The sequence below is a fragment of the Achroia grisella genome, unplaced genomic scaffold (assembly GCF_030625045.1).
Source record: "Achroia grisella isolate CSIRO2021 unplaced genomic scaffold, CSIRO_AGI_Agris_v1 utg413, whole genome shotgun sequence".
NCBI classification, from domain to species: Eukaryota; Metazoa; Arthropoda; class Insecta; order Lepidoptera; family Pyralidae; genus Achroia; species Achroia grisella.
Genome location: NW_026712846.1, coordinates 1,292,216 through 1,306,047, shown reverse-complemented (window position 1 = coordinate 1,306,047; position 13,832 = coordinate 1,292,216). Strand labels below are relative to the sequence as shown.

At 35.5% G+C, this 13,832-nt stretch overlaps 1 pseudogene; it reads left to right on the top strand.

Annotated features, from left to right (window-relative positions):
• Window positions 1–346: 346 nt before the first annotated feature.
• On the top strand, window positions 347–1,544 carry LOC131844762 (uncharacterized; annotated as a pseudogene).
• The last annotated feature ends 12,288 nt before the right edge of the window (window positions 1,545–13,832 follow it).

The following is a 13,832-nucleotide window of genomic DNA, read 5'->3' as shown; positions in this document are numbered from 1 at the left end:
TTTCAACAGGGTGACACGTGTCCGCCAGCAATAGATTCTGGCACTAATGGTACTACAGTTCAGATGCTAGCAAGCGCTCTAAAGAACATGGCCGCCGCCTCTGCGAATAGCAACTCGAATGCTAAATTATTGTCTCGATTGAGCACGCCGAAGGATTTGCCATACTTCAGGGGACCCCATGGAATGGCTGCAATTTAAACAGGCCTATGAAGAATCGACTGAAGTCTGCAACTTCAATCCGAAGGAAAATTTATGGCGTTTACGGAAATGTCTACGTGGAGCCGCAAAGGAAGCGGTATCAGCTTTACTCATCAGTAACTCTGATAAATTAATGGCGACACTGGAACTAAGGTTCGGTAATCCAGATATAATTATATCACGCTTGATACAAGAATTAAAAAAGTTACATCCAGTGTCACAAGAATATCAAAAGGACATAGTGTACTTTGCTGTGAAAGTGCAGAATTTCGTGGAAGCAACACGAGCCGTCGGCCGCCAGGAATATTTACAAGGTATAGATGCATTTACATTATTATTATCTAAGATGCCAACTGTTCTTGTATCTAAGTGGTCAGATTATAGTTACACACTGTTACTAGAAAGAAAGAAATCTAGATTAGAATTATTATCCGAATTTCTAACTCAAGAAGCAGTAAAAATTTCCACAACATCTAACTTATGCTTAATAAATGCACGCAGCGATAAATATAAAAATTATGATAATAATATAAGTAGCAGATTTCTGTTTTAGTAAATGAAAGTGTCAATACTGTCGTGTTTCAAGACACGATTTAACAAAATGTACGCAGTTTAAAAAAGCGCTAAGAAAAGATAGATGGCGATACATTAAGCGTAACAATCTTTGTTACAAGTGTTTACTGTCAAGTCATGAGCGCGAAACATGTCCGGCGCCCGCCTGCGATAAAGATGGCTGCGGCGGAGCGCACCACCGGCTTCTGCAACCCCGTACCCACCGGGTGCAGGACTAGCAACGTCACCGCCGAACAAGTGAACGAATGTCCACCCGTGAGTGAAACTGTGACCCATATTAACGTAAATAATCAACAAGTGTTATTAAAAGTAGTGCCGGTAAAAATTCGTGGACCATACGGTGTTATTAATACCACCGCCTTACTTGATGACGGTTCAACTGTGTCGCTCATAGCTACCGATCTCGCTAACCGCGCGGGACTGAGCGGCCCCAGCGACACATTACGTATGTGTGGTGCATGGAATAATTAAATTTATGTAACACTACTGTTGTAACCTTTGATATTTTCTCTGTAAATTCATATGATAATAATGATGTGTATACTGTAAAAGCTCGTACCATAAATAATTTAGATTTTATACAAGATTTATCTACTGTTAATTACAACTTGTATAAAAATTTGCGTAAAATTAAAAATGAATTGTGTATAAAAAAATTGAAACCTGAAATACTATTAGGGCAGGATAATTATCATTTGTTAATTCCTTTGCAAACTAGTTTAGGTAATAAGAATGAACCCGTCGCTACACGCACTTTATACATGGTTGTTTAGGTATACCGGAACATAAACAATCGTCCCACTCGACCCTCCTTATCTCTGAGTTACACAGCTTACCAGTCGACGAGAGCGAGCGCATGTTACGAGACATCCATGACGAGGTGCGACGGTCATTCACCATCGAGTCCATAGAGGTAAGCCACGGGAGAATGCTGATGATATCCGTGCCCTGACAGTGATGGAGCAAACTGCTACACTCATCAACGGCAGGTGGGAGGTTGGGCTACCATGGAAAGATGAAAGCTGCAGGATGCCAAATAGCTTCCCTAACGCTGTACGCAGATTAAAAGGTATAGAAAAGAAAATTATGTTAAATACGGAATATGGTAACAGGTATGTCGAACGTGTTAATCATTTATTACAAAATGATTATGCCAGAGAGTTGGAAGATTGCAGTGTCTCGCCACGGACATGGTACTTACCACATTTTGGGGTAGACAACCCAAATAAAAAAAAACTACGTCTGGTCTTCGATGCCGCAGCTAGCACAAATGGTTTGTCATTAAATGACTATCTACTGAAGGGGCCGGACCTACTTACATCTCTGTTCGGCATTATGGTAAGATTTAGGGAGAACAGAGTAGCGGTGACCGGCGATATAAAAGATATGTTTTTAAGGATAAAGGTAAGAGAAGAAGACCAGAACGCACTCAGATTTCTGTGGAGAAGCAGTCCTGCAGAACATGAAAAAACGTACGTGATGACGTCAATAATATTTGGCGCGAAATGTTCACCGTTCATAGCTCAATTTATTAAGAATAAAAACGCACTAAGGTATGAGTCATCGATGCCAAACGCCGTAGCAGCGATATGTAATCAACATTATATGGATGACTACATAGACAGTTTGCCAGACGAGGCCGCCGCCATAACAATGGTACGTAATATTAGTAAAATTCACAAATCAGGTGGTTTTCATATTTGTAATTGGACTAGCAACAGTCCAGCCGTATTGGATAGTATTCCAAAGGAGTCCTTAGGTACTACGGCCGTAAAGTTCAAAATAGATCAAGAATGCGAAGGTGAACGTACGCTCGGATTGATATGGTACCCGCGCGAAGACGAGTTGGGGTTCGATGTGTCTCTCAAGCGCATACCACATGACATAATTAATGGTAAGAATAGACCAACAAAAAGAGTTATGCTCAGAGTCATAATGTCAATATTCGATGTATTTGGATTCTTATCGCCATTTTCTATACAAGGTAAAATAATGTTGCAAGATACCTGGCGCGCTGGAATCAGCTGGGACGACTTAGCAGATGACATACATAAAAAATGGTGTCTGGGTCAATGTACTAACGAGTGAAATAAAAAATATCCGTCTGCCGAGGTGGTATCAAGCAGCGACGAGTGGGAGCGAGTCAGCGATAAAACGTAGCACATCAGTTCAGGTAAACATAACCTCTCTCACCTCTCTTACATCTACAAGCGTAACCGAACGGGCTATCGGCTACGAAACTGGCGTAGCTAATAGCTGCGCTACGACATCCCGCTGCAATGACGTAGTGACAGGCGCTACGAAACAGGTTTTGGCTGGAAGTGAATATAGTAATTTAGAGTTACACTTGTGTTGCGATGCGTCGACTAAAGCAATGTGCGCAGTCGCATACTGGCGATGGTACGTAAATAAAGATATATGTATGTCATTCATAGCTAGCAAGTGCCGTGTCGCGCCCGTGAGTCATACTACCGTGCCGCGTTTGGAATTGCAAGCTGCTTTATTGGCTGCGAGGTTGGCAGATACAATAATCAGAGAACACAAAATAAATCCAGTAAGGCGTTATTTTTGGTGCGACTCTAGTACCGTGCTACACTGGATATGTAATAATACACGTAGCTATAAAACGTACATAGCAAACCGGCTGGGTGAAATAGACGAGCTAAGTGAGGAGTGGCGGTATGTACCTACAAAATTAAATGTTGCTGATCTCGCTACGAGAGAAAATTACGAATTCTCTTTTAAAAATGAATGGTTTAGAGGTCCGTCATTCTTATACAGCGATGAGTCATCGTGGCCGGTGAATATAATCGATAAGATAAATGAAATGAGTTTAGAACGAGTAATGATAATACAACATGAAGATTGTAACTTACCTGTACCTGACCCAGGAAGATTTTCATGCTGGTTACGACTGGTGAGGGCTACGGCATGTATTCTAAAATTTATATACAAGTGTAGAAAGCAGATTGAGACTGTTTGCACAGTCATGAAGAGGGCTGAGCGATTGCTGCTAAAATATACACAAGAACAGTCATTCGGTGATGAAATAGCTGCAATTAAAAATGGTAACTGTTTGTCAAAAGGTAGTAAGTTACTTACGTTATCTCCATTTCTGGATGAGTAAGGGATTCTTATAGATGCTGCACCGGATGTTGAACCTGAAATGAAGAGACCTATCATCTTGGACGGGCGTAGTCAGGTATCTCAATTAATTGTTAGATACAACCATGTGAAGACAGCCCACGGGAACCAGGAAACCGTTGTAAACAACCTGAAACAGAAATATTGGATTATTAGAATACGTCCAACCGTAAAACATGTAGCATATAAATGTATGTTTTGTAGAATAAAAAGAGCAAAACCACAGGTTGGGAGAGCTGCCTGAAGCACGACTGGCTCATCATCAGCGTCCTTTCACACACTGTGGTCTGGATTTGTTTGGACCCATGGAGGTCACTGTGGGGAGACATAGAGAGAAAAGGTATGGAGTTTTATTTACTTGTTTGACCGTCCGTGGAATCCACTTAGAACTGGTATCATCACTTACCTCTGACTCCCTCATTATGGCTCTTCGTCGAATGGCAGCAAGACGGGGTTGGCCTCGTATGCTGTACTCTGATAATGGTACAAACTTGAGAGGCGCTGATGCTGAGCTGAAGAAGTCTATAAATGAGGTAGATTTTGATAGGCTAACAAATGAAGCAGCTAATAATGGAGTGGAATGGACCTTCATCCCGCCTGCCAGTCCCCACTGGGGTGGGGCATGGGAGCGACTTATTAGGAGTGTAAAGACTTCACTTAGGGTAATTTTAAAAGAACGTGCACCACGTGAAGAAGTACTCAACACGCTCCTGACGGAAGTTGAGAATATTGTCAACAGTCGACCCTTGTCACATGTATCGGTAGAAGTAGGTAGTAGTGAGTCTCTAACTCCTAATCATTTTATGTTGGGTTCGTCATCAAATTTGCCAACTGTTGGTGTATTTAATGACTCTGATTTGTACCTACGTAAACAGTGGCGTAAGGCGCAGAGGCTCGCTGACATGTTTTGGAAGCGGTGGGTCAGAGAAGTGCTTCCTGACCTAATACCTAGGCGTAAATGGCAGTACGACCAGACACCGATACAGGTAGGTGATTTTGTACTTATTGTCGATCCTGATGCACCTCGTAATTTCTGGCTGAAAGCTGTGGTTCAGCAGGTGTTTCCAGGAAGGGATGGTCGAGTTAGGGTCGTAGAATTGAAAACTAAGACTGGCATTTTGAAACGGCCGGTGACGCGTGTCGTTCGTATTTCGATGGATAATGAGTGCTGAGCCAGGCTCAACACTGGGGTGGGGTGTGTAAGCGACGCGTTCTGTGCCTTAAAAAACAAAATAATTAAAATGATGTTTGTCTATGTTATTGTCTCTGCGTGCGGTGTCGTAGTCGTTTTCAAAAAAACTTATAACTCGCAACAGACGCCACGCAGTCTGCACCTAGATGCGATCGACACCGCACGTCATATCTCTAATTAACATTATAAAATTTATGTGTCGAAAATAAATCCAATTGTCTTAAAAGTCTTCGTTTGCCATCACCGTGACCTACCATATTTTATACCATACAAAGATTCTTTCTAATCTTAATGGTGATTTTAAGAATTTTCGCAACTTTTCTTTTAACACTCATTCCTGAAATATACTAAATCACTCTCATTTTACACCCCTAAAGCCTTACACCTACTATCAATTATGTATTTTCAATTACCGTATTTTATATTAACTTAATGCGTTACATTTCCTAAGGACGTCATCCCTTTAATCCTGTAATTTCACTGCTTTATCTCACCATTTATCCAACTTACAAATCAAGCACGGCTGTAGCAAGTTAGAAAGAGTTTCCCACGCAACCATCTTTTACAACAAAGTCTACCTTGATTGAATCGTATTCTTAGCAACTGCTTTACACAAAACGGATAGTGATAAACCGCTTATTACCACTTTCACAATTAAAGAAATCATAAAGTAGCATATTATATTTAGTAAAACGTACACGTAAAGCAATACTAAACTTCAGTACTAACTTCCTTTGAAAGGTAACCAGCTGAAGTAGTAAAAATAAACAATCTGGACCGCCGCTGAAGTTTTGTAACAACTTAACGCCTGCTTCTGCCAACTTGAGTCGCACCTGGTCGCTGGAAACTTGAAGTTTCATTAATAACAACTAGCACTCACCCGTCGCAATCGTGACATAAATCTGTAACAATAATTTATGTTATATATTGTATACTTACAACGTTTAATAGAATTACAATACAGCAGTAAATTCAATTAATTAATTTTTAAATTTTTAATGCTTATTCTAATAATTAAGACTTATTACTATGACGCTATAATATAATCTGGTTTTAAATGATTTGACTCAGATATAGGTGATCATAATAAGCAAGAGCTTTAGCTTTCTTCTTTTATTAGAGAGTTGTACCTAGCAGTGAGGTACAACTCTCGTCTAATAAAGAATGATTAAGTTTTTATTTCCACTGAGGCCGGACCGTTTTGCTTGGGAGTTAATTTTCAAACTTAAAAGTTTACCTTCTTTTAGACCTATGTTTTTGTGCTTTTCCCTTTTTATTACGTGTATATTTTTCTTTAGATCAATCGAATTAGCCCTACATACTCGAGTACTCCTACGCTTTCTGAGGTAGTTTTAATATGAAATTAGAGTTTTTAATCATCAGCACAATAGAATTTAGAACATACAAGGAGATCTACCTCCTTTTACTCTCTAAAGGCAAAATAAGCAAGTATTTATTTGAATTAACTAATTAATTACTATTATATATTAGTACTATAAATTTAATAGAATACAGAGGGTTAATTTTAGAACGTTGTACATAATTGAGATGGTGTATAAGACACCTACTCAATTGCGACATTCTAAAATTTATTGTGAAGCTGAAAAAATCCTAATTTCGATAGTATACAATTAAACTGAAATAATACCTTTCAAAATTAAACAACTTTGAATCTATGGTAGGTATTCAATTTTTCTCGCCTATTCCATAAAAAATAGAATATTGTTTTTATCAAACCTTTGATGCTATTTTTTATCATTTATTTTCGATCTAAAAATCGAAATAATAAAAATCTGTTATAATAATAAAGAGCTACAATACCTAACAGGGCTACTTAGAAACAATTAATTTACACAATTTTTTAATTTATTTTTTATTTAAAATCTATAGAATAGAAATAATATTTATTCAAATAAATTTAGTAGTTTTATATTCCACCACTCATTCGGAACGTAGGCTCGTCACAAGAAGACCGATATAGAACATTGTCTGATGCTCTTAAAAGAAATGTTCTTCAGAATTTCCTTTTTAGGAATATTGTGAGGAATATATGAAATAGCTTACTTACATTAACTTATTACGTACAATTATGTAAATATATAGGGCTTCCAAATCTACTTAGGTATATCCAAACATATCAAGTAGAACATTGTATGACTTCATATCAAAAATAAACCACGAATGTGGGACTCGACAGAAGGAATTATGCAGTGTATAATAAAAACAGACAGATCAACTAACTTAAGTCATAAAATAGGGAGGTATAAAATTTTTCTACGATATTTACATTGTCGGAGAAACTTTTCATCGTTCATATAAATCCTTTGTTTTATTTTCAGATAATCCAATGACACGACTTCCTTCGGTAAATTGCTTTCGTATTCTTCAATAAAAAATTTAGGAGCAATCGTTAATAGCATAATTCAATAGTAATAATAACCCTGGACAATATACAGAACGTCATCTAGTCCCAAACTAAGCAAAGCTAATGCTGACTAGACTACTGATATAAATACTTAGGTCTATTTTTTTTGTAAATACATACATAATATACATAGAAAACATCAATACAAAAAAATCATACTCATAAATACAAAATATATTTACTGAAAAATAAAGTGTTACAAACAAACAAATAAATGTTTGCACCTTGCGAGAAATCGACTCGCGTCTATAGGAAGTGAAGAAGCCTTTCAAGCAACTTTAAATAATTTAATTTTTTAATTACACAAAAACGGGTATGTAATAATTCAAAATAAAATAATAATAATCTATTTGATACCCGATACCTCATCTACTTGAGACTAAAAATAGTCTTGACAGCCTAAATGTTCATCCTCGTGATACAATCTATCTTCAAACCAAATTTCATTTAGATCCAACTATGGTTTAGTCATAAATATGTAACAAAATAAATTATATTTACTTAGAATCGATTATATGAAATAACAGAGACACTTACGAAAGGATAGAAAATGTAATTATAAAGAAACTAGCCAAATAGCTAGTATTCAATACAACAGGATCACAAGAACGCCTATCGTTTCAAACATATTAGAGTATTAGGTAAAAAATTAAACGAAATGGCAACCCCTTTATAAATATAGCACTGCGCTTATCTGTGGCCCGTTAGTAATTAAATAAAACAAGGTGCCGACCGATTTATAGGGCTCCGGGGTACTGTTGTCGCGGTCACCTCGACCCGCAACGTTTCACTGTTAGCCCTTAAATAAACCAAACGGCCCATTTTGGGAATCCTTGCACGTTTTGTTTTGTTTTAAGCTTTTGTATACAAGTCGTATATCAATGGTTTTCAATAAAAATAATGGTCAGGAGACTATTTATTGTATGTTATATATATGTATATACATATCTATGATAATATTATAAAGAGGAAGTGCAAATTTTGTGAGTTTGTTGTTGCTGTAAGTAATCCAAAATGATGGAAGGTACTTTAAGATTAACATAAACTACATGGGTATATTTTTTTGTATTTATATTGTATGAAATTGAGACAAGTTGTAAGTTTGTTAATATGAATTATTCAATATGAATCATCATAAAAAGTGCACGATAATATGGCGGTCCACATAAATAAAAATAAAGTTGTTTAAATAGAAGACTCTGTTGACATTTATTAATTAAATATACAAATCAATATTACGATTTATGAAAATCGATATATACCACAAACTCTATATAATAATTTAGCAAAAATTTCAATAATATTGTACTACAGCAATAGTAAGTTTCCAACAATGATATAAAAAATTTTTTCTTAACTTTGTTATAAATTTTCTACATCTCAGTATCTTTGTAACTCTATACACTTCTCCCTGCGATGCTCCATCTCTAACCCGTCCAAATAATACTCTGCATTTTTCTCTGCAAAATATATGTTCACAAAGATTTGACGAGAAGATTTTCACAAAGATTTCCTCATTTGACGACAATCTCAGTCTCCTAGTTTTTAGATGAGGCAACAAAAAGAAGTCGCTTAAGGCTAAATTTGGCGAGTGGTGAAGCTGTAAAGGCCAGTTGCGGCCAACAGCATTAGAGTAGTCCGAAAAAAAACTGAGTAAGGCGGAGGGTTCAAACCATAATTCATGGATTGTTGCTATTGTGTGAGAATGCGCGTTCTCTTGATGAAACAGGATTTTCTTTTTCCGCAAATGCAGCTGCCCAAAATTTCACTGTGGTAATCATGGGGCAAAGTTCCCATTTACAGAATTCAACTCATCTTTGATTTGCTTAGGCCTACTGTGTTTCAAAAAATAAAATGTAATAACAGCTCTATACTAAATTTTGCAATTCTTACAAATACTTTGCCATCGACTTACTCAAACGACTGTTAACTAAAAACAGCGCGTTCAAAATCATTGTCAATCAATCAACTTTGGGTTAATGTCGGTAACTTTTCGGACTCTCTACTTATATATACATATATAAATGTACGTATATATGATAAACTAACTAACTTAGTAGTAAATAACTAGTAACTAACTTAATCCAAGGTGATAAGTATCAGATTTGTAAAAAATTATATCTAAAATAACTACAGTATTGTAATCACTCTCAACATATGGTAATATAATAGTAGTTATATTTCAACGACCTTTCGGTAATTATCGGTTTTATATACCTTTAATTACTTTCCAGCCCTTAAAATGTATTCTAGGTGGCCATTTTGTATAATTATAGTGTTTTATGATCATTGATATTTGAAAAATGTTTACGATATTAACAACATTGTTATGTTTTAAATTTGTCAAGGTAATCGGAGCAATGACCGCATGTACAATATATTCATACTAATCTATGCTATATTACACAGGTAAATGTGAAAATGTGTCTGTCAGTTTATCCCTTCATTTCCTTTTCACTACTAAATGGCTGAACATGTCATAATGGACTTTGATATGAAGATATATAGTTTATTTTTATCTCAAACATTAATCTGTTATATGTATAGGCGAAATAATGTAGGAAAGTTTGTGTAGGGCAAATCGCGGGTAACCTTTAGTATTATCACACTATAATATATAACATAATATACTATCTAAGATAACATAATCTTAGATAGTATTATACACATGTAAATTAAATAAACACACGGCTAACTTAGTAATGTGCTTATAAAAGATTTGTAGATTTTGCCAAATAGAAGAGGAAACACCACTACACATCCTATGTGGTAGCCCACTCATGCATTAACAAAATATCTCCTTTGGGAAGTACACACTCTATCTTGAGGAGATCAAAAACCACCCTGCTAAGAACATTCTTCTCATTGACGGACCTAGCCAGCGAATTATGAATAAGGGCCTAGCACAATATTTAGATCTCTGCAGTGCTACAGGCCTAAAACACCGTGTAATAGCCTAATTAAAAAAAAACAATGATAATGTAGTTAAAATAGAAAAGCCTTTGTGATATAGAATAGATAATTTAACACACACTTTCCCTAACGCTCTAAACACTGTTAGCTTTTAAAATAACATTAGTTCCGTTAACTGGAAGATAACCGTCGGATTTGTTGAAGCTAGGTGCGAACGTTATGGGGTGTTTGCAGTTATCTCGGTAAGTGAGGTGGCTTATTATTACACAGCTTAATTCTTAGTTCAGTATCTGTTATGCTTAGGTAAGCTTCGTATTTGTATAATACAGGTATTCAAGAATCTTGAACGTTCAACTTATTATATTCGTGGGTTGAATAAACACATTTAGGGTTTTTAAGAATGTAGCAACGATTTATAATTATTTATTTATTTCTTGTAATATGAGAAACAGATACACAAATACACTTTTGCATTTATAATATTAGTTTGGGTAATATTATAAACGAGATAATATATTTGTCTACCTATTTGTACATAAGATTTTACGATTAAACGGTTGAACGAATCGAAAATGTTTTCACAAATTAAAAGTTTAAGTATTTCTTTCGAATTAGTTGTTGTTTCCTATTTCATTACTTAATGGATTTATATATTTCTTTTAAATTCAGTGGAGAAACACGTGCCGCAATATGGATGTAGATTCAATATTGGAATTACAGGTGGTCAGGTTTCCACACTGAATATTTGTGGTCTCACACGTGCTAATAGTAGAGAAAATTACTATTAGATATTTAGTATCCATATAGTACAAGCTACAAGTAATTATGTAATCTCTGTTAATTTTTTTTTTATTGTATTGTTTACCAAATAAAATCTTTACACAGTATAAAATGAAGTCGCTTCGGCTGTCAGTTCGCTTAGTTCTTTTAAACTACATAACATATTTTAGTACAGTTAGCAATAGATAGAGTGATGAAGAGGAATGTTTATATGTGTAATACTTGTATACCGGTGCGAACTCGTAGGGTAGCTGGTAAAATATAAAATTAATAACCCCGTCATATAGAGATTATTGTCACCTACAATATATAATCTGACTAAACGTACCAATGGCAATGGATTTATTATAGTAGATTATACAATAAGCCACTTCATGAAGGGATAGTAGTTTGAAGCCTCCAGGCAGGTATGCGTGTTCAATCCCAGTAAAGAACGAGTTAAGTGCTCATTATTGTCAACTTATGTACACAGTTACCCTCCAGGAAATAACTTTGCCTCATAAAGCTTCGATATTCTCCGATAATGTACTGTTATGGCGGAAGTAGGAGAGTGTTGTTGTTTGTTCAGTTAGCTTGTTTGTTGAGCAAATATTAGGTAAGCCCGGACAGACAACGACGCGATGGTCGTAGACGAAGCTATAATAGACTAGAGATTTGCCTCGGGTCCGCAAGTTTCAATTTAGTAAAGGTTTTATTTAAACTATAGCTCTTATTTCTCAAAGATAAATCTATCTCTTCAAATATCGATAATTTTTTTTAGGTGAGTTTAAAAAAAATATTCATGGCAGTCGAAAATCTCGCCCCGGGCAGCGACCTCCATTGGAATGATTGGAAAGCCCCCAAAGTTTCGTATCTAGGTGAATCACTGCAGGCACAACTTACTGAAATGGGGATCGCTGCCCGGGAAACTTGGGACAGCGGGACTTTGTCTCAAACCATGACCCATCTGTCGTGACCTTTGCATCCAACATCTTGCACGGAAGGCCAAGACAAAGCTGCTGATTATACGCTTCTTCATTACGCAATCTTAATTATTCTTCTTATAATAAGTCTACGTAGGTACCGAATGATTGGTAGAATAGAACAAAATGACTATTCAAAAGTATTAAGTTTATTTAAATAAAGATTATTTATATACTTTTATTAACTTTTATATTCCATTCTGTTCTACACTGCATCACAGTGGTCATCAAACAAATAACATGCCTAAATTAAACAATATAACGTTACGCCACCTTATTTTATGGTGTGACTGGGCCACAATATTCCTTCCCTCACATTCCGCCAACATATTGTATTCCCAAAACAATACGACAGCGTGAAAAGTTGCATTTTCAGCAACACTTTTGACGCAAAAAATGAGTACAGATGTACAAAAGTTCGTGACATCTCAACGCCAAGACAAGATGGATGCGCATAATTTTTTCGCTGTAAATAATATATTACCGGCAAGATAAAGGCGGAGGGAACTGCTACCTTGTTTTAAGCCGGCAAGTAATAAATCTGCGAAGCCATGGATCGAGTTAACTCGAACAACAAATGGCGTTGTCTAAAATTTTCTGTATCAACTTTTTCAGCGTCCAGCCACTGTCATGTTCTGTGTGGAGATTCGACGGTGTGGCAGTTTTATTTTAAATTACATTCTACTTTTGGAACCGGTATAGGTATACGGCTATACAATTAAAACAAAAACAAAATAAGATGTCAATTAGTAAAGTTTTTGGATTTAAATATGAGCGTGTTTCTATACATTTTGAATAAATTCGGATAGCAAATTTTATTCGAATTTGCACGTAGAATATAGAATACAAGATTTTTTGATGGCTTTCAAATATTGTATTCTGTGTTTTTTTTCACCAGTGTTTTTCAATAATATTAACAGATTCTAGTATGTCTAATGACATTGTAAATCTATGGAAAGTAAGTCGTAGAAATTGCGTATATTTGCTATGATGTAAACACAAAGCAAGTAATAACTATATGTTAATATTACCAGAACGATACGGTCTACTTGTCACGAAGACTGATTTAGCGGAAATCCAGATAATTAAGTACAACGCCGCCGGAGATCATCGTAATTGAATAATCTAATCCATTAGATGCGGGTTCAGGCAAAACAAAATTATTGTGATAAACAAATAGAAATTTTTGTATACATAATTATTTTCAAAAATAAGTAGGTATGTGTAATATCAAATCATAGTGCCATCCACTCTTAAACTAAGTCAGACTTGTGTTACGTGTATTAGGCAAGTATTACTCATAATATAAGTTTTATTTAATCTGGAACTTATTTTATAAAAATTATAATTTTTGTAAACCCTGATAATGTTGTTGTAGAAATGTGTAGTTAAACTATTTATAACTAGAAAAATGGTTTTAATGGTAAGGTGGTAGACAGTGAAGTGACATATTATATAATTTTGTTTTTATAGTGTGTATTATAGAATACAAAAAAAACTTTAAATATATTATTAATATCAAAAGAGTTTCTCAACACATGTTTATAAATATTAAAATTTGTAGTTACTGTACGAGGATCGAACTTGCGATCACCGGAAAGCAAGTCTAGATCACAGAGATCTCCATTTTGATTGACGTTCTAAA